Source organism: Adiantum capillus-veneris, chromosome 4, assembly GCF_014529385.1.
Source record: "Adiantum capillus-veneris isolate H3 chromosome 4, ASM1452938v2, whole genome shotgun sequence".
Taxonomy (NCBI): domain Eukaryota; kingdom Viridiplantae; phylum Streptophyta; class Polypodiopsida; order Polypodiales; family Pteridaceae; genus Adiantum; species Adiantum capillus-veneris.
Genome location: NC_140934.1, coordinates 37,593,942 through 37,615,864, shown reverse-complemented (window position 1 = coordinate 37,615,864; position 21,923 = coordinate 37,593,942). Strand labels below are relative to the sequence as shown.

At 38.8% G+C, this 21,923-nt stretch overlaps 1 pseudogene; it reads left to right on the top strand.

Annotated features, from left to right (window-relative positions):
- The first annotated feature begins 768 nt into the window (after positions 1-768).
- LOC147458993 (uncharacterized) lies at positions 769-6,272 on the top strand (annotated as a pseudogene).
- Positions 6,273-21,923: the final 15,651 nt, after the last annotated feature.

The window sequence follows — 21,923 nt, the reverse complement described above, 5'->3', positions numbered from 1 at the left end:
TGCATACAGGCTCAAACTTGAGCTCGAGCCTCCTACCATCCTCCATGGATTGACTCAGTGTAGATTTTCTTAATTGAATGGGATGCAAGATTTTGCCAAAATTGTTATTGTATCTTGGGAATGCATAAAATTTTGAGTTATATGTTCACACATACAATTTTATTGATCTCTTGATTTTCTCAAAAATTGCAGGGTCCAAAACAACGTGATTCAGTGTTTCTTGTTGATGGTTCCACAAGGAAAGCTCGTGGGGTTATTCATTCCACTAATGCATCTCAAGGTTGTGGTTTTGAATTGATTGGCACAACATGTGTGGCGATACATGTACTAGAAAGTTTTGATGACACCTTCTTGATTCCATTCGTCACAATGGATGCAAGAACCATGTCTCAAGCAGTTGGAAGCATCAAATGGCCATTGCATAATATTGTTATGGACAGAGGAAAATATCACACAATAGATGAGGATTTTCTTGTTGGTCAAGAAGATGTCTTGATAGATAGAGCGAGTTGGAAAGAGAAAAGAATCATCCTTTGGGCTGATAATAGATCTACAAAACTTGGTAATGGAGTGGTATTGCTGGTCCACCCATATGAGGCTATAAACTGTACTGAACTAGGTGAGAGTAGCTTGGGTGTCATTGTGGAAGGGTCGATGCATCCACATCAAAGTGATATTTCAAGTTTGAATTTGGTAAGCTGGTCTATTAGGCAGCTCACATTTGAGAATGGTGAGCCCTTGATCAAAGACACTGGATCTTCTTCTGCCATGGAGGGTATTCAAGATTTCCTCATGGAAGAAATAGGAGATTCCCTTGACAGCTTATATGCTTCCAGTGATGACTATGAGGATGATGGCATAGATAACAACACTGAAACTAGTTTTGAAGAAGGTATCACCAGTACAGAACTAGGTCTTCTTCTTCATACTCAAAATGATAGAGAGCAGGATGCCATTGCTGGTGACTATGATATAAGAGATGGTGTAGGTAAGAAAAGGAGTTATGTACATAGAGTTAGACCTAGAAAAAAAAATGGTAATGCTCATGCTTTCAACAAACAATGTGATGCTGCAAACATTCACAAAGTTGCAATAATTGATTGTTGTGAGATGCGATGCTGCCAGATTGGAAACATATCCAAAATCATGCAAGCGAGGGTAGACTTTTGGGGACAAAGCTACACTAGCCGATGCACATTTGTATTGGATCGTATGAGCATGGCTCATAGAAAATATCAAGAAGAGGAATGCTTTGAGTTTACTTTTGATGGAAAGAAGGTATGTAGTAAAGCATGGTATGTAATTCATGGAATAGGAAAGTCAACATTTTACACGCTGCGTAAAAATTCTTGGATGGATCATGCAATGGCAATCATGGAAGCACTGGAATAATAAGGAAGAGCTTGACACATGTTGAGATGGCAAAAGCACTCATACAAGGCTTCATAGATAATAATCCAGATCAAATGCCACATAAGTCAAGGACAACCATGCATGGCACTCGGGAAACTCAACGTGTTCTACCAATGATGTACAAACAAGTGGACATTTTGCGGGAAGTAAACGACATACTTGTCACAATGGAATACAAAACGTTGTCCCAGCCAACATTCTCAAGGTTGTGGAGCACAGTCTTCAAGACAGTCGCTTTATCAAAATCAAGCACATTCTCTAAATGTGACATTTGCACATCAATAAAGGTCAAGCTGGAGTCTACCAAAAATCAGGTGGAGTGTGCTAGATACATGGCACAGAGGAGAGCACACATGTTGCAACAAATGAGTTGTAGAAATCTGTACTATGCTTGGAGGAGCTCTTTAGAAATGAATCCAACCAAGTTCTTGTGCATTATACATGACAAGATGGACCAGAGTAAGACTGCTATACCACAAATTAAACCAGTTCAAAAATCTCTCAATGGAGTTGAGAGGCTTAGAGTATCCTTGACAGGAATGCTCACTCATGGACATGGACAAATAGCTTATGGTCACTTTGCATTAGGATTATGGCCGAGTGATCCCAACTTCACAATTGCATCCCTCTCAAAATGTCTAAGAAACTTATAAAGAAGAGATAAACATATGTTTGGTGACTTGAGCTTAGAAAACTCAAGTGTAGAACCACGAGAAAATATTTTTTATTTTTATTTTTCTACAGCTTCTCTCTATCACCATATGAAAGTTCTTAAGGAGAAAAACCAGTACTACAAGGAACAGAGTGCTCAGAATGAAGAGGCAACGACCGATTGATCTAATCACAAATGTGAATGTGGACAGTGAGAATTTTGCTTCTAGACAGGGATGCAATCAATCTTTGCTACTAATGCACATGTACATGAGGATGGCAATGTATTTGGGTTCAAGAGGTTGCCAAGAACATTGTTGTTGCAACTTGACAATTGTGGTTTAGAAAATAAGAATCCATATGTGTTTGCATACCTATCATTGTTGGTTGCACGAGGAGTATTTGACACTGTGAAACTTGGATTTCTTATGGTTGGTCACACTCATGAAGACATTGATGCATTGTTCAGTCGCTTTTCTGAGAAGCTTAGAAAACAAGCCATTTTTACATTTCCACATTTGATGAAGATCTTCAGTGAGTGTGTTAGCATGCATCCAGCACCTTTTCTCCTACAAAAGGTGGCAGACTTTAAAGGATTTGTAAAGGGGTTCTTACATGATGGAGCAGATAGCTTAGTGGGTCATTCAAAGCCATTGCAATTTAGGTTCTATATGAGTGATGGAATACCTTTGATGCAGTACAAACTACACCCTAAAAATGTGGATTGGTTACCCGAAAATGGTATAGAGTTATGGAAGAGAAATAACCAAGGAGGAGCCAAGCTTCCTGAAGGTGTTCCAAAAGTATTACCACCCTTTGAGTATGTTAAAGATAGTGAGAAAGTTATGGAAGGATCAAAGAAGTATGTTAGTTGGTGGAAAGATCGCTTGCAAGAGAAAGGAGATGAAAGTGAGTATGCTAGGTGGATCAACCCAGTTCTTATGTACTGGGAGAATCTCATGCAAGCTATGCAAAACCCTGGACAAAGTGAAAACACTTTATTTAATTCTTTCTGGCCAAGGAGTATAAGTGAACAAGATCATCCTCTTGAAGTTCCACTGGAAGATGGTCTAGATGAAGCACTTGACATAATCGAGGGCCACTATTGTGGTCCAATGCGCAACAAACCTGTTGAGGAGTTCAACCCAACTCTTGATGTGGCAAAGGGAGACTTTGTACTTGTGCAACCTTGTGATGAAAATTACCCAATTTGGTTAGGAGTGGTAGCAACAGATATTGATCAGAACAATGACTCGGCAACCTATCTTCAGGTGAAGATACAATACTGGGCACCAATTTCAAAGAAGAAGAATGCAAGTGATGTGGAGGTTTACAAGGATTGTTGGAACAAGTATTGGAGAGAGAACATCAACGATCCTCAACGCTGGGAAGACACTAGCTGCATCATTTGGGCATGGAAGCCCAAGGGTGTACAAATTCCTGAAAAAATCAAGATTCCAAAGGCAATAATCCTCAAGGCCAAAGAGAGTCAGTTGAAACTAGATGAACATGGGTCACCATCAAATGTCAATGCAAATGAAGAGGAATGATCGCTTAGCATTGGCCTTTCACCTTTGTAATCTTCTAGCAATGATTCCACTTAGTCCACCCATAGCTAGGGTCATTATCAACATTGATAATGGCATCCCACCTTTGTAATCTTCAAGAAATGTTATTCAATATGGATGGTGTTTTTTTTCACTTTAGTCACCCAAGTTCTTCTTGCAACTTACATTTTAATTGTTTTATCAAATGAAGCATGTGTGGGAAGAAAATTTTGTTTTGGGTGCATGAGCATGTGTGTGTGTGTGTGTGTGTGTGTGTGTGTGTGTGTGTGTGTGTGTACGTGTGTGTGTGTGTGTGTGTGTGTGTGTGTGTGTGTGTGTGTGCACGTGCGTGCGTGTGTGTGTGTGTGTGTGTGTGTGTGTGTGTGTGTGTGTGTGTGTGTAAACTAACATGTGCAAAAACACTCTAGTGTTTAGTATGGTTGTTGAAAACAGACCATATTGGATCTTGCAGACTCATAAGCATCCACTAAACATTGTATCTCAGTTTTCATATGTGCAACAACCTAGTACAATACAACCTTACCTCAAGTCCACGAAACACAAAGAATCGTTCCAAATATGTAAATTTTTCCCTATTTTCCTAAATATGTGTTACCAGTTCATCTGAGAGATGGGAAGCTAAACAAATAGTAGCACCAAGAGTCTTGGATATGAGAGATTACCCCAATTATGATGTTTTCATATCTGGACTCTAGTATCAAGATTAAGGTGCTAAAGAGGAGCTAAAGATTGAGCTCAATGAGGATGAACCATCCTTCTTAAGAGGGTAAACAAGATACTCCATTGAAACGTCACTTGTGAAAATCATAAGAAATCGAGATGGTTCACTTGTGAGAGCTGCAATGACACAATCTTCTTTAGCAAAAAAGATGAGAGAATCACTTCAAGAATAAGAGATGATACGAGGTGAAAGGTACAATACTACTCGTGTCATTTAATTCACACCTTTTTCACAGTGAATCAATCAAGGCAAACTAGTGCTTGCTATCATGTCATTACTGCCGTCAGTCCAAGCTGGTGGATCAACACATATGTGTAGTGCCTTAAATGAGAAGTGTAGTGGGCCAAAATTCTCGTTAAGAATTTTGTATCACCATTGGTTCAAGTTCTGGTAATGTCCATGCTATCTTGTTGGACGTGATTTGTGAACTTCCATAATGGTTGGAGACCCTCACCAAACCCTAATCATCCACATGTGGACATTTTGGTATCCGGTTTAGTAGTGTCTTGCTCATGTAAAAGCTTTGAGATCCTGTGCAATTGTCTTGCTCATATGTCCAAGGATGATGAAAATCTAAGAGAATGGATGACATGCACCTTAATTAAGAGTTTTGGCAAGTTCTCTTACATGAAAATTGTGAGCAGCATGGTCCCAAGGAAGGAAGCACCATGGAAGGCTCACAAGTTTCAACAAAGTCGTTTTCTTTGGAAAGAAAATATTTCAAAAAGGTTCTGAGACTTAGTTCAGGCCAAATTTTGGTCTGCATTGAAATAGTTTTTCTTTCAATTTATTGAGATGAGTTTCTTCTTGACAAAGTTTTTCTTGACAAAAACTAAAGCTACCGTGTGCCAGCGGCAGTATAAATGGTTTGAGGGAAGGAGCAGCTTGTAGTGAGCGCGTGCGCGCACACACAGAAACACTCTCTCTCTCTCTCTCCATCCACAATCCCAATGGCGTGCCTGTCAACCCGCGCTACACACTTGGTGGCGCTCTCCCTACGATCTGCGCCTCGTGGGAGGCTGTGCTGGCAGACACGGCTTACGACGTCATCAACAACGCGGTCAACGAACCAGGGGGGCAGAAGTTCGATCAGACAGTGGGCGGCTCAAGCGGGGCAAAGGCCATACTCGCATCAGCTTCAACGTTCATACAGCAGCAGACATTTGAGTACGGGGGAACCCCCTCCTATCCGGAGAAGCAAGTAGACAAGGTGACGCTGTACGTCGACGATGAGCCTCCAGCCGGAATTCCGGCCTTTACAAGCGAGCAAGACATCCATCTGTCCAAGAGCTACGTGGGAACCTACTCAGGGGACGTGGCAGCGGAGGTGAAGGGGGTGCTGTACCACGAGATGACGCATGTGTGGCAGTGGAATGGGAAGGGCGATGCCGATATTGGGGGCCTCATGGAAGGCATTGCTGATTACGTCAGACTCACAGCTGGGCTGGCGCCTCCTCATTGGCCGCAGCGGGGCCAGGGCGACCGCTGGAGCGAGGGCTATGCCGTCACCGCCTACTTCCTCGAGTACTGTGACAGCCTGTTGTCGGGCTTTGTGGCTGCCCTCAACGCTAAGCTGGCGTCCGGCTGGGACGAGGCCTACTTCCACGACCTGCTTGGCCCATCCGTGGGCCAGCTACAAGCAAAAGTATGGCATGTAATTTCTAAAGGCTCACCATCATTGTGATGCAAGATCTTCAATATTGTAATACGTACCCTTAAGGTCGGGACTAGCTATGTGCTAAGAGTATTTGTGGTATTAAAGCTAGACTGCTTTCGTAATTAGCTCTATGAGGGAGAGATTTACAATTGATAATCTGATGGAGAAAGTGCCAGAGGAAGAGAAACAATATCAGCCATCCTATTCTTAATCATATAAATATGAATTTATTTGATTAATATGAATTTATTGAGTTACTGGAGAGAAATAAATGTATGAGAGGTGGGGTAGTGTGAGTAGAAGTCATTTGATGACCTTTTAATCTTAAATCAATGAAAGACCTTGAGTTGAATTTTATTAGGAAATGGTTCTTCTATAATATTATGGACATAATTTGGTTTGCAAAGGAAAGACATGATATTCAAAATATATTGTTTAATTTTTTGTATTTATATTTGTAATGCAAGTGGACATGTAAAAATATAGGGCAAAATGGGATAGATGGTTAACAGTTTTGCATGTGTGCACAGCTAAGAGATAAGAAAGTAGCATGATCCAAATTGTTGTGCTAACTAACAGGGATCTCATTAGAGTAATTTATGTATTTGGTGCGTGGTATAATAGCTACTCGTATAACAATGTGGGTATTGCAACCGGCGAGAGGCGGAATATGAATGCTTTTTTTGTATACCTTCCAAAGAACAAGTAAAAACAATTAGAAAGAATGAAGCATAGTTTGGATAGGTCTCAAAATACTCTCATTGTTGTTGTGTGTTCTTCCATTCTTATGTTATAATTTTTTTAAAAAACCATTAAGTTTCCTTGCACAAAAGAGTTTACTCGGTCTTCCACCCAATTTGTAAAATACGTGGAAACATGCCATTTCCAAGGCAGTATGCAAATTCTAATGTGTTCATTCTTTGTGTTCTTAATTCAAGAGTAAAATGTTCTAATGCATACTCACCGCATAGTCAAATGTCTCCTCTGTGCTGATGGATGTGAGTTGCGTCCAACCTTCCTTGTAGCTTGACTGCAAGGAAAAAAAATAACATGGTGAAGGTCTGAAATTTTAATAGAAGACATATAAAAATATTTTCCTAGTTTTAAATCAATTCTTTGTTAAAATCCAAATTTGAAGTACTTTTTAATAGAGAATCATAGGGCACTATTTTGTAAATTTTTCCATTATTGTATGATATCAACAACTTAAGTTTTTCCTCTTGACTTGTAATTTCTGATTGTTTTGGATATATATAGGAGCCTGGGTTTTTGTCGAGGCTTAAAAATAAGGAAAACCCCATCATGGTATATTGATATAAACTATGCTAAAGAAACACAGAAAAGATTTAGCCATAGTGTGTTTTCAAAATGCCGCCATCTAAAAATTCATATGTAAGTTAAGGGATGCTAATTTTTCTCACCATAGCCTCTTATAAGTGTAGGAAGAGGGGTCATAATCACCATATACTAGTCATAAATAGAGAGTTTTCTAAAACTCTCCACCCACAAGTGCCATGACTTTTGCTATAAAGATTGGATCCCCCAAGATTCTAGATATATCTATAATAAATTAAGTTACAATGAATTATGGAAAGCCATTTACTATTTGATGACATTGCTCACGATGTAGCCAATTAAGCTAGATAAAACATTCACTCATAGTCGTCATCTCTTAAAAATTCCTCTAATTTATTCTAGAGTAATAGTTCTTTTGGCACGTAAGTGACCAATGGATTGGTTATATATGATCAAGGATCTAGGGATACTGGGGAATTACCTAGAGACCTATGGGATAGTCTCTTAGGCTCTTGGTTGAGGAAAAGCCATATTCACTGAGTCGGTATGGAAATTGTGTTAATTTGATGTTTTTGGCATCTCTTAATAGTTTTTTTTGGAATTAGAAGTAGGATATGTAATCACTCATTAGAGGTGTAAACCACCCTTGAATCTAACTTCGATCATGAGAAATAGCCATAGTGAATTTTAAATATTTGTATTGATTTTTGGATTTGAAGTGTGGTATAAATTTGCTTAAATATTGGAGGCTGAAAAGAGTTGCCAAGCCACTAGTTTGATGCACATAAACAATAAAAACTGAAAAATCCAAAATTTTATGCTACTCGATATTTGAGCAGAAATTCGACATTGAGTGTGCACCTAGCTAATTATACATTATCAGAACATAGTGCATACTAAAGTTTGGATAATTTGAACCTCAAAATCAAACCAACATTTTGCAAAGTTTTTGGTACACATTGAATACCCATGTTGAAAATAGCCCATAGGTGAATTTACAACAAAAAGAGACTAGAAAATGAAATCAAAGATTCTACCAAATTGAAAATTGGGCTTTTTGTCAAGCTAAAGTAATCAAAACTTAACCAAACTATGCTAGGGTACTAAACTTGGCATTTGAGGCAAGTGCATTCAAAGATTCTACCAAATTGGGAATCGGGATTTTTGTCAAGCTAAAGTAATCCAAACTTAACCAAACTATGCTAGGGTACTAAACTTAGCATTTGGGGCACGTGCATTCATTTAAACCTTTTAGACCTAGTCTAGATTTCCACAGAGATAGTGGATAAATGTTCATAAGGGGGGGTATCTGACTTGAAAATTTTGTATATGACCTGAGTAGTTTCTAGATCTTTAAGTTTGGGTCAAAAATACCAACCAAAAACCAAGTATTGATACTAGCAAAACAAGGTTTAAGGATAATGGATTAATAAGAGATATGAAGAGTGAGGCTTCAACAAAAGAGAGACCTTAAACAACGAGAAAGATTGGTTCCAATTTTTTAAGAAAAATTTGAGTTATACTTTAACACTAGTTTAGAAATGGCTTCAACTTTCACTAACTCTAGAGCTAAGACTACCAATAGGTACCTAAGTGGTCTGATGTACTACATGAAAAATGAGCATGGAGGTATAGTTATATAGACCCGTGGAAGAGTATATAGTTAGGATTGATGAACATGACATTGAGTTCCTTGGGGGATTCACTTCATACAACAAGGGGAATGCAACCTACAAGCGGATAGTCTAGGAGACCCCCTATATACAACTTGTGTATACAACTTGTGTAAGGTAAGTATGACCCCCCTTTTGACACTTATATAGTCTTCATTTTACCAAAAACTACTATACCCCTGGTTTAATATTTAGCATTTGGACTCAAGCAACCTTATATAGAAAGAAGAAAAGTAAAGAGAGGATCCTTCTACAATAAAAACTTTCTAACCTTTTTTTTCACAATGGCATGGTTTCCAAGAAGAAAAAGACAATTATTTAAAAAGAATGTATTGGAAAAAACACTCCTTCTGCAAAAACACAACCTGGACACGGTCTAAAGAGATGTTAGCACCTATTGTATTTATTCAACCATTGTCTCACAAGTTGGTGGACAAGGATCTCTTGCTCACTTGGGTAGCCATTCTTATGAGACACAACAATTCCCTTCCTATGTCCACCCCACCCCCCAAGTTTAACACACCCCTCCCTTACTTTTAAGTTTAGGGGGCTAATTATTGGGGGCCTACCTCTAGCTTACACTCTTATGTAACCTTGAAAAAAAAAACCCTCACCTGCACTTATGTGGTATGGTAAGTTTCCCATGGTAGCTTTGCAAAAAAAAAAACCCTCCCCTACACTTACGTGGTATAATAAGCTCCCATGGTTGATCCCTTGTTTTGAATTCGAGTCACAGTTGTTGACTCGTAAACAGAGGTACTACTATGTGGAACCTAAGTGTGACAATAGTGATGATAGTGACAATAGAGCCATCACCAATAGTAACGATAGTGACAATAGAGCTATCACCAACAATCGACAAAGTCCTAGAGAAACCAACTCTAATTGGTTTAGTTGGATATGTACTTTGGCATTTGGGAATTTCAAACAAAGTAAAAATAGATGATGAGAACTTAGGGGTTTACCATTAGGAAAATGGAAGTTCCACTAAAGTGCAAATTGGATGGAATCCTAAACCTAGAATCTCCTAAATAGTAGAATCCTTAATATCTCTAAATTGGATCAAGGGAAAATGCTGCCCAAATACATCTTCAGGGATAAATTTAACAATGGGTTCAATAATATGAAAGAAAATAACATTGACCGAACCAATATGTAGTTCTTTTGGTAAGGCATTCGCTGCCTAACAAAAAGAAAGTAGATCTTCTAGCTTCATATGTCTCACTTGAGAGTATGAATGCAAAAAATGGCTTTACTCACAATGCAATCATCACTGTATATGAAGAGGGTAGTTCAGCTCTATCAATGGAAGAGGGATGGTATGTACCACAACATGTACCAGTGGTAAAAACTCTTCTATACATGCAGCACAACTAGAGGCCACTTTAGTGTACACTTTATTGAAAATCCAGGAGCTAGACCAGTATTGTTAAGACAATAGCCACACCTTAAACATAGACCAAGAACTAGTGGATGCCATAACTATGTTGCAAATGATCATTGGAAAAATAAATTTTCTCACCTTGATAAAAACCTAGTGTCATCAATGGTCTATTGTCATGATTATGGTAAGAAGGGTGGAGATACTAGTAACAAGGGTAAAGCTACTATCAACATGGTTTATCAGATAGTGAAGCAATAGTGCCATTAAAAGTCATGATGAGAACTCAATCAAAGCTCCAAAATAAGAAAAAAGCGGAGTATTCATAAGAAGGTAAGCAACCTTCTCAAGCCAAGAGAAGGTAAGCAATCTTCTCAGTCCAAGAGAAGCCAAAAGAAAAAACAAACAAAATATTATATCCAAGAAGATTGAAAACTTTCTTGAAAAGTGGGATAAATCCACTAGGATTTTGAAGTGAAAAAAAATGGATGATTGTTCATTTTATGCTAGAATAAGAAGAAAAAATGGAAACCATGATATTCAATTTCTTACTGTTTGTGTGAACCATGAAAGATATAGAGAAAATCTTTGAGAGTACCCTTTGTCAAAGGTAAGTAAAGAGTTATCAAAGGTAAGTAAAGAGTTTCATAAACACAAAGAGATGATGGGTTTTGGGAGAGTACTATTGTGAAGCGAGACTGCACTGGTAAGGCTTTTGCATTTGAGCCACATGAGATAGGATGTTTTGATCCTTCTATTGTAGCTACAATGGTAATTTTTACAATACCTCATGTACCTTGGAATATGCGACCTATTATGGTTCCAAAGGCTCATTTGCCAAAGTTAGTAGAGCTATTCAATGAGAAGATCAAAAAGGGGATTTTGAAGCCCTCTTTTGCTTCATAATTAAATAGGTGATTCACAATCCCAAAGAAGAATGGTGCTTTGTGCTTCATCCAAGACATGCAGCCACTGAACAAGGTCAAAATTAGGAATGTAGGTACATGTCCAATTGTGGATGAATTTGCAGAGGTATCAGTGCAGGGAGGGAGATCTACTCAGTGGAGAATCTCTACTCACGGTATGATCAATTTCAGCTTGCTAACCATGATGACACCTTTAAGTTTGTTAAGAATTGTACCTTGCTATAGGGAGAAACCAACTCGGTTGCACATATGATGAATGGGATAAATAAGGTCTTATGTGACTCTCTTCCTCAAATCAAAATTCCTTTCACTGACGATTTTCCTATCAAAGGATGTGAAGATGGTGAGAAAATTGAAGAGAAGTCTACAACATGTGTGGCTAGTATGCATGTTATATACGGGAATCCTAGTCTGCAGCTTGAGATGTGCAGGATAGAAGATTCTTTTGAAGCGGTAGACCCAGAGCTTATGTATTTATTGGATGAAGATTTGGAAGGATTCTCAATTATGGATGCTAATAGTATCGAGAAATTTCGATTTGTAAATGATCTAATTTATCCAAATGTTGTTGATGTTGACCTTATGCAGTTTCTCACTGAGGCTCTACTAGATTTTGAGCATTTGGAGAATAATGAAATCCCTTTTGATGCTTCTTGTAAGCCAAATGAGGAGGGTTTTTCCAAAGAACTAATGTATCTAGATATGCATGACCACGATTCCAATGCTAGAGGGCCAAGAATCCTCATTGTTCACAAAATCCACTGGAAACACATTTGCATCAGGTAACTCGTCTATTACTTTAGTAGGTGGCTCTCCTGTAGCTAACCTGCTCAAATAGTCAGCTATCACCTGCCTGTTAATAACTAAGTAGTCAAATTCTTCCATCAATAGTGCCCATCTAGCCAGCCTTCTTAAAGGATGTGGTCTATTGACTAAATACACCAGAGCGTGATGATCCACATGGATCACCACTTTATTTACCAACAAATAATGTCTCAATTTTTGCAATCCAAAAATCATCCTCGAAATTCTCTTTTAGTAACTTTGTAGTTTCTTTATGCAGATGAGAGCACTCTACTAGCATAATAAATAGGTTTAAACCACCCTTTTTTAGGTTCCTGCATCACAACTACACCCATTGCTGAAAGGGATGCATCTACAAATAAATGAAAATTTAACTCCCAATCAGGAGGAATCAGGATCGGTGCAATCACCAGCATTTTTTTTAGCAGGTTAAATGCAGCTTCATGTTCTTCTTTCCACACAAAATCTAAATCTTTTCTTGTCAGTTGAGTAAGGGGAACACAAACATGAGCCAAGATTCTAAAAAATCTTCCATGCCACTTTACTTGTCCAATAAATCTCATGAGTTGCTTCTCTATTTTTGGTGGTAAAGCTTTCAGGATTGCTTCCACCTTCCTTGGATCTATTTGTATTCTCTCTTTACTCATGATATGGCCCAATACGATACCTCTTTTGACAACAAAAGCACACTTAGCAGGGTTCAATGAAATCCTTGCTTCTCTGCATTTCTCAAAACATAATCTCAAATGGTTAAGATGATCCTCCTTGTTGCCTGACACACTAAAATCATCCAAAAATACCTTCATGAAAGTAGTCAAGTAAGGACCAAAGATAACCCACTTTTTGAAAAGTAGGTGGTTCATTCTTCAATCCAAAGTTCATAACAATAGAAGCATACACTCACCATTCAGTTATGGAAGTTGTTTTATCTCTGTCTTTGAGGGCCATTCCAATTTGGTTGTACCCACTAAAACCATCCATAAAATTGTATATTTTGCTCCAGCCACTGCATCCAACATAGTGTCACAATATGGCAAAGGAAATGGATTAGTAATTGTTGCAACATTCAATTTCTGTAGTCAACACACACCCTGATTTTGCCATTCTTCTTTGGAACTACCACAATTGGTGATGACCAAGTCACTTTATCCACAGGGTAAATGAAACCAACTTCCAACAATTTATCTATTTCATCCTTAACCTATTTGGCATAGTTGGGGTTCACCCTGTACCTCTGTTGCTTCACTAGCACTGCATATGTCTTCAAGTTTCCAGTGTTTTGACATACATCAGACATCTTTAAATTCCCATAACAAATCTTTCAATGCTTCTTTGAACTCCTTATCCAATTCAGTGGATACCTTCACCAGTTTTGGGTCATATTCAGTTCCCAAATTCATATCCTACAATTCATATTCTCTGACTCTTGAACTTTTAGACATCTATTCTTCAAACATCTTCTTTGCATATTTGAGTGCTACAATGACTTCTTTCTCCTCTTCCAATATTCAGGTCCCAAATTCATATCCTACAATTCATATTCTCTGACTCTTGAACTTTTAGACATCTGTTCTTCAAACATCTTCTCTGCATATTTGATTGCTTCAATGACTTCTTTCTCCTCTTCCAATATCTACTCTTTGGCCATTTTTCCTGTTTTATTCCCAGTATCTTTCAGCTTCAATTCAGGTAACTGTTTCTGATTTTCAACTATATTCGCAATTTTCTTCACATCAACTTCAAAAATTGGAACTATTGTTTTATTTCTTTGAATAAATTCTTTTTCTTCATCTTTCTCAATGGTTGAACCCATATTGATACCTTCTGCATATAGAGGTCTAAAACCAGGTGGATAATCTTCATTTGTACCATCTGTATCCTCAACTTTTTCTTCTTATGCTTGATCACAATTGTGTCTGCTCCCCATAACTGCTTCACCTTAGCTTCCCTAAAGCCATGGTCATCCCAAAATCATTGGTTAAGAGCATGCTGATTCATCCAGTTTAACTACCACAAAATTGACTACAAAAGGTAATCCTGCCACAGTGATATGTCTGATTTTTGAGAGTCCCCAAAGGTTGTACCCTTCTTTGATCAGCCATCTTTACCATAAAAGGTGTTGGTTCCCATTTTGTGAGGTTCAATTTCTTGCAAACTGATTCAGGAAGAATATTCACTTCTGAACCCCCATTCACTAACACATTAGGAAGGTACACCTTCCCAATGTTAATATTTATCACGGCGGGTACTTTGTAATCCACATCCACTGGAGCTACATCTCCACAATCAATTTGAGCTAAATCAATGAAACTGTTTTCTTCCTTTTGCTTCTCCTCCTTATCTTTGGTTTGGTTTGACAGTTTCTTGAAAAAAGTCTGACTGAAATCAGGGACTAACTTCAATAGTTGCCCCACCTTCACTCGAGAGTCCGAACTTTCAGGTTCTAAAGTCCTCCTGCATATGTTTTCCCATAGTACCTGCATTTTTTCTCCTGGCCATGAACTTGGAACTTCTTCAGTTTTTTTATTTGATTGTATTTCTTTCAACACTCCTAGTCTGATTGCATCCTGGACCTTCCAATCAATAGGTCCTTTAATCTCCTTCTCTTGGTCTTCCTGATTTTCCTTCAACTTTCCCTTTGATCTAGTGATTGCTAAACTCTCAGCCTCTTGAGGTTTCTTCAGCACTTTCTCAATTTTGATACATGAAAGACAATCACACTGAAAACAATGTAAAGTGTTTTTACCATATACATGTGGTAGTGATGTGTGTGAACACACTATGTAACATTTAATGGTCTAAAAACTTATGTGTAGCGGAAATTAGCATGAACATAGTGGGCATTTCATTAGAATAGATTCCTAATGAGAATTACAAGAGTGCTTGGGTGGAGAGAGCAACAAAAATCATAACACCGAGTTAGATAGCGTCAACAATACTTTCAAAAGAGAGAGAAATTAATCTATTGACAACAGTTGAGGACCGGATTTGCATGGAGCCGGTCCCCCCTCCAAAAGGCTTTGTATTATGGTTTCTCCCATCAAGAGAGACATTGTACAATACAATTCTCTGTGTTCCTTCAAGACTAGCTAGTGCAATGAAGATGAAAGCTTCATGCACTAAGCAAAACACTTAACAAACACAACTTTAATTATCCCCGTTCTCAGACCCAAGACCTCACACACCTTCGAAGATGGTGAGAGCTAGCAGGGTATGAGAGTAGATTGAGAGGAAGAAGGAGTATCTTACGCGAAATATGTACATCTCCTCACATAATCACTCATATTAGCATAGCTTAGCTTAGTAATTAGCTTGGTAGAGGAGATGAGCATGCATTGAAGCTTGGCTCTTGGTTGGATTTGCATCCACATGCCAAGAGAGTGTTGATGTAGGCTTCTATCTCACAAGCTTGGAGTAGGTGATGAGCTCTCCGTTAAAGCTTGGGAAGGGATAGGCTTCTCTTTCTTCACACATGAGATTGTGTGAGTGTGTGTGTGATAATGCCTTGCAAAAATCAGCCCCCTCTCTGTCTTGGGCGAGCCCTCTTGCTATTTGCTCTTGCTGAGCCCTCATTGGCTCTCCCCAAGTCAAGCCAATGACTATTAAGCAGCATAAGTGATAGCCTTCTGACATGTGTCCCCCTTTCCCCTTTTGTGAGAGCTTTAGGTAATTAAATAATTAAACTAAACCCTCATTGGACCCCTTTGCCTCCTGGCCAATAGGAATCAGGCAAGCCATTGGGCTCCTGAATGCTCATTGGACCCCTTGGGAGACTGCCCAATAGTCTTCTAGAAGACTTAATTCTCATTGGTTTCTTTTATTAAATGTTTTTAAATTAATTAAACTAGATTTACTCTAGATTAATCCTCATTGGTCCACTTCAAGGGTCATCCAATAGAAACTGGGCACACCTTGTGGGCATCTGGCCTAGGGAGATCACATGTGTCCCTCATTCCCTTTGTGTAAAGGGAGCCTCTATGTGTGTGTGTGTGTGTGTGTGTGACTTTCTCTCTCATCCCCTAATCTCAAGGCTCGCCCCCTCCCATGTAGCGATATGCAAAGACTTTTTAGTCACACACAAAGCATCCAATTTCCCCTAGGTTTGACCTTTGGACACAACCTCCCTCTTCTGGAACCTTAGCATTTTGGAAGTCTTAATGGGCTGAACCTTAGGGTCTTTTTAGCCCATAGTTGCACATGGCTCTTTTGCAGATGGCCCCCCCCTTTGGATCCCTATTTTCCCTCCTTTGGATCCCTACTGTGGCCGGTCTGCTAGCTTAACCAATATTCTAGCTTTTTCTCCCCTAGCACTTCCCCACATTAAATGATTAGTTTAATATGAGAAAATCATTTAGGAGAATTAAACATTGATTATTATGACACACTAGGACCGCCGGGGCATTTTTCCTTCTTTAGGAGGTTTTTTTCCCCATGCATTGTATATACGCCCATCACTCTAGGGCTATCTATCTTTCCATTGCACACTTAGTAATACACTCTCTATTGTGTGCCTTGAGCTTCCTTCATCTTCTCCAAGCTGTGGGCATTTCTCTGCAACCCTAATTCCAACAATTGGTATCAGAGCAGGTTGCATCCTCCAGAACTTAGTCACTAGTTGCTCCAGGACACGCCTGCTCAATTTCTCCGATTTGAGTGATCTTTGGCGAGCATTCGCAGTTCGAAAAAAATTTGAGATTCGGGCTCATTTCGGCCTCCGTTTCCACTACATGCAGTACTACACCACAAGCTATTTTGTCATTTGGTGCAAAATTTTTTGTCAGTGTCGTTTTCTGTATAACAAGTGCCTTACAGTCTTCTATGGTTTGTGCTATATAACATGTGTTGTTCCTGCTTTGTTTCTCCTCTTTTCGGGTAGGTTTCACATCGGATGCAGCATTTACTATGGCTGACAACAACACAGATGTGTTCAAGATGTTTGCTATTGAGGACGGATTGATTGGGGAAAATTACCCTATGTGGGCTTACATGATGCAACATTATCTTGTGTCAAAGGGCGTCTGGAATATTGTGCAGGGCATTGATGTACGTCCTGGTTCTGAGGATGTAGGCGATGTTGAGGATGTGGTAGGTCTTGCTGCGAGGATTCCTGCTATTAGAGTTGTTTTGCCTACGGCAGAACAATCTCGTTGGGATGTAAAATATGTGCAGACTCATGCATTGATTGTGTTGTCTATGAAGCGCACCATTGTTTCTCACATTAATTCATCAAAATTTGCAAAACAAGCTTGGGATATTTGGTCTTCATGCAAGTCGCAATGAGGCTAAAATTGCTTTGTTGTGTGTAAAGAGCTGGAGTCAAAGATTATGCATGAGGAAGATGATATGGACACTTTTCTTGCTGGTGTCAAGGATATCAATGAGCAACTTATTCTGCAGGACAGATGTATAGTTCATGATCTCAGTTTTGGTGATGAAATTGTTGCATCTGGGTTTTTGTGCCGTGGGCTGTATAATCTCACTTTGTATGACAAATGTGGACAAATTTTTTCAAATGCAGTTGCAGATTCAAGGGCTATTTCAGATGCAAAACTTTGGCATGCACGTTTCGGTCATCTGAGTTTTGCCAGTTTGTTGCGTTTGCAGAAATTTGATATGGTTTCTTCTTTGCCGCCTCTTGAAGCAGCTGTCAAACATGTTCTTGAAGGTTGTATTTTGGGTAAGATGCAGCATTCAAAGTTTTCAAAGGATGGTTCAGTTTGGGCCACATGCAGGTTGCAACTTGTGCATAGTGATGTTGTGGGCCCATGCAAACTCCGTCCTTGGGAAATTTTCTTTACTTTGTGACTTTCATTGATGATTACTCTAGGCATGCATGGGTATTTCCACTTAAAGCGAAGTCCGAAGTTTTTATGTGCTTCAAACAATTTCTGGTTATGGCTGAAAATGTCTCGAAATGTACTATGGGCACCCTTTCCGATCGAGGGGGGGAGTATATGTCTCATGAATTTAATGCATTTCTAGCTAGTCACGGGATAAAACACCAATGTTCAGTGCCTTATACACCTCAGCAAAATGGTGTTGCTGAGAGGAAAAACAGGTCACTTATGAAAATGGCACAATGTATGGTCAAAAGTCAAGCTTTTCCGCATTCGTTTTGGCTTGAGGCCGTCATGTGTGCCACTTATGTACTAAACAGGTGTCCTAAAAAATCTTTACAGTCTATTACTCCATATGAAGCATGGCATGATAGAAAGCCTTCTATTAAGCACATGCATGTTTTTGGTTGTTTGGCATATTATGCTTTGGTGCCACAAACACAGTGCAAAAAGCTGGATGATAAGGCTGTCAAATGTATTTTTGTTGGTTATAGTGCTAAAAGCAAAGGTTACAGGTTGGATAATCCGCAAACAAAGCGTATTCTGTTTCACGAGATGTAGTGTTTGTGGAAGATTATGTTCAGGCCTTGCTGCCATGTACTGGAGACGGTAATGTAAGCTCACAGAATATTTACGACACTTTGTTGCCTCTTTTCAGTGCTGGAAATACGAATGTAAATTCCAATGAGGCAAATGTATAGCCTATGGGGGTTTCTAAAAATGTTACAGATTAGCCTATTACTGATGCAGATGTACATGATGTACTTGATGAGGAAAGGGTTGAAAATGAGCAGGCTAGAGGTATGCCAAAATGGATGGTGCATACATTGCGTGACAGTAAATTGGATACACCTGTGTCTAGTCGTACTTGTTTAGGCTCTCACCATGCATCTTATGCATCAGATTGTTATGCTTTGGCTGTGTCTAGCTTACATGATGTTGATTGAATCAAGGTATTCTTCCAAGAAAGTATTGTTGTACTTATCCCTTTCTTCCTCATCAGTTGTCCAATTGCGAAACTCCTGTAGAAACTCGCTAGGTTCATTCTCCATCAGCCCCAATCTCGCCCTAATTAATCCCATTTCTTGAATGGAGGATTGAATACTTTCCACAGTCAACCGGATTGCCAAGTGTTACTGGGGTCATGGGAATGTACCAATCCAATTACATAATTCAACTTCAAGTACATTACACACAGCATTCAAGAATTCATATTATTTAGGCAGCACTGAAACGCAATCAAGAAATACACAGGCTACTTCTCCATAATTGAACAGTGTTAACTCAAGAATACTATGAAAGCACAATACATGGGGCTTCAATCTCTTCTCCTTCATTTATACAACATGCCAAAGCATTACAACTACTCGGGATAACCCATGGTCCCTGATTTGAAGAGATTCCACCCTTTTTCATTACAAAATGACTAAATAATGCTTGAAGCTACAAACACTTGACTAAAGGTAAGAAAAGTACTAAATATGGCTTTAATCATCATCCTTGACTATATTGAGTAGGGAAAATAAAGTCATAGCTATTCTTATTGCTTTGGGTAGAGGATCCCTTTTTACCCATTCCACAATGGTGATCAACTTCACCTAGTTCCTGGAAAACTTTCTTGTCACAAGCATGTCCTTATTAGCCCTAATCATCTTTCATAGTAGATTGGCAAGGTCTACTAGGTGCTTGAGAGATTAAGCTACCATGAGCTTGACTCACAGTATGTTACACTGAAAACCTATGAACATTAAAAATAAATCTTAGAGTCAAAACAAGACAAAATTCTTTATTAAACATACTTGGTTCTTACGTTTGACAGGAGTCATTGTCAGTATTTACAAGGTTTACATTATCTTTTAGTAGTTGGATGTCTTGCATCCACCTTGCATCTTTGAAAGGATAGTATTTCTAATAAGATATTGTTGGATAGTCTTACCACTTCTTAAAACCTTGTCCTCATGTTGTAAAACTCTCTCTTGCTACAGGATCTCTTCTTGACCTTCATACTCAAACAATTCTTCAATTACCAGCTCTTTGGGTGGCTCACTGTTATAAGGTTTTAGGAGGCTCATGCTTCTCTCTATCATACTTTTTCTTTTGACATACAATGCATTTGGCAGCATAGTTTGATATGCCTGCCTTCATTTCTGGCTAATAAAAGTAACCTTTTTACATAAATTATGTGTAGCGTATAACCTATTTCCATAGAGAAGGTAAATATCTTGCACACTGTATGGTTTCTCTTTCTTACCTACTGCAATGATTAACATTACATCTTTGAATTATGGATCTTATTAGCGTACTCATTTATCATAGACCATTCACCCTTGGTCTTCATGAAAGTGCATTGGCCACTTGGTTGTGCTTACCAACTATGTGAGCAATATGAAAATTAAAATGTGAAAGAGTGTTTTCCCACCTCATTTGTTTATCACTTAATTTAGTTTGCATCAAAAGTACTTCATACTTTGGTGTGCACAAAACAAATGGAGTTGGTTGTACCCTGAGAAGCTGAATACTTCCATGCATGTAGGTATGTAAACTAGATAGCAACTCTTTTTATAAATGCCTAGATTCTTTTCTTGGTCATCTAGTCTCCTACTCTTGTATGTTGCTATGGCATGCCCTTCTTGAAGAAAATAGCTCCACAAGCATCACACTAGACTTCTAAAGGTTGTAAAAGGTCAAGTAATATTAACACTGGTTGAGAGGGAAGCTTCGCTTTGAGATTTTCAAAAGATCATTCTCTTTTGCAGTCCATACAGATTTTAACATTCTTTTTACTCAAATCATACAATAGTCCTACAATGAATGAAAAATTCTCTATGAAGCATCTATAATATGCACACACTCCTATACAGCTTCTCAATTCATGCAGATTCCTTAGTATAGGTCATCCTTTTATTACTTCTAGCTTTTCATGGTCCATTTGGATCCCTGCTTGGGAGATAATGTGATCTAGATATTGAATATCATTTTAAAAAAAACTTTTTAAAAAAATATTATTGTAAATCTTATTGTCTCTCAAAACTTGAAATACTACCTAAAGATACTACTCATGTTCCTCAATATACTTTGACTAGATGATAATGTCATCAAAGAACACTCTTGCAAGAACATTTAATGTCAATGAAACAATAGATGTGAGTTTTATATTGTATATCATATGGTAATATTAGATGGAAAATTCCATCTACCAATATACTCATTGCTATAAACAAAGTCAAATTGAAAACCTAACCTTTTTTATGTTTCACTCTCTCTTAGTCTAAATATCATAAACTTCAACCAGATCTAAATCAATTAGTAAGTACTACTTGTCAAAGGTATGCTTGAAATGCATAAGTTCTTAACCAATTCTCTATTGTAGAATGGGTTCTTAGGTATCAAGCCATAGCCAAGAGTGTTGGTGTAGGCTCTCAACCTCTACTTGCTTGGAGAGGGAGCTCTTGCACTTTGCATATCACACAATGAGAGTGCTTGTGAGTGTGTGTGGGTGAGTATACCCCCTAGGCACCCCCCTAGCTTGCTTGGGTCGACCCCCCCTTGTAGCTCATGCCTGAAGCTCATTGGACCCCTCCAGGCCTAGCCAATCACAAGCAAGAGCCATTACAAGCAACATGGGTAGCCTTGGGACAAGTGCCCCCTTTCCCCTTTGAGAGAGAGGACTTGATAAATGCTAAAACAATTAGATAATTCATGTAATTTATCATTGGACCCCTTTGAAGCCTAGCCAATAGGCTTCAAGCAACACATGAAGGTAACATGGGTAGGGGCCTGACATGTGTCCTTGCTGCCTCTTCAAGTTGGGCTTCCCTTGTGTGTGTGAGTGGGTGTTCTCTCTCTAGCCCCTAGGAAAAGGGCTCGCCCCCCCTCTTGTAGGAATGCTTTTGACTTTTAGGTGATCAAGCACCTTACTCACCAAGCATGACAAAGCACTTGAACTAGGGGTGTTCCAACAAGCATCTCAGGCAAGCTTCTCAAGGCACCTCAAGT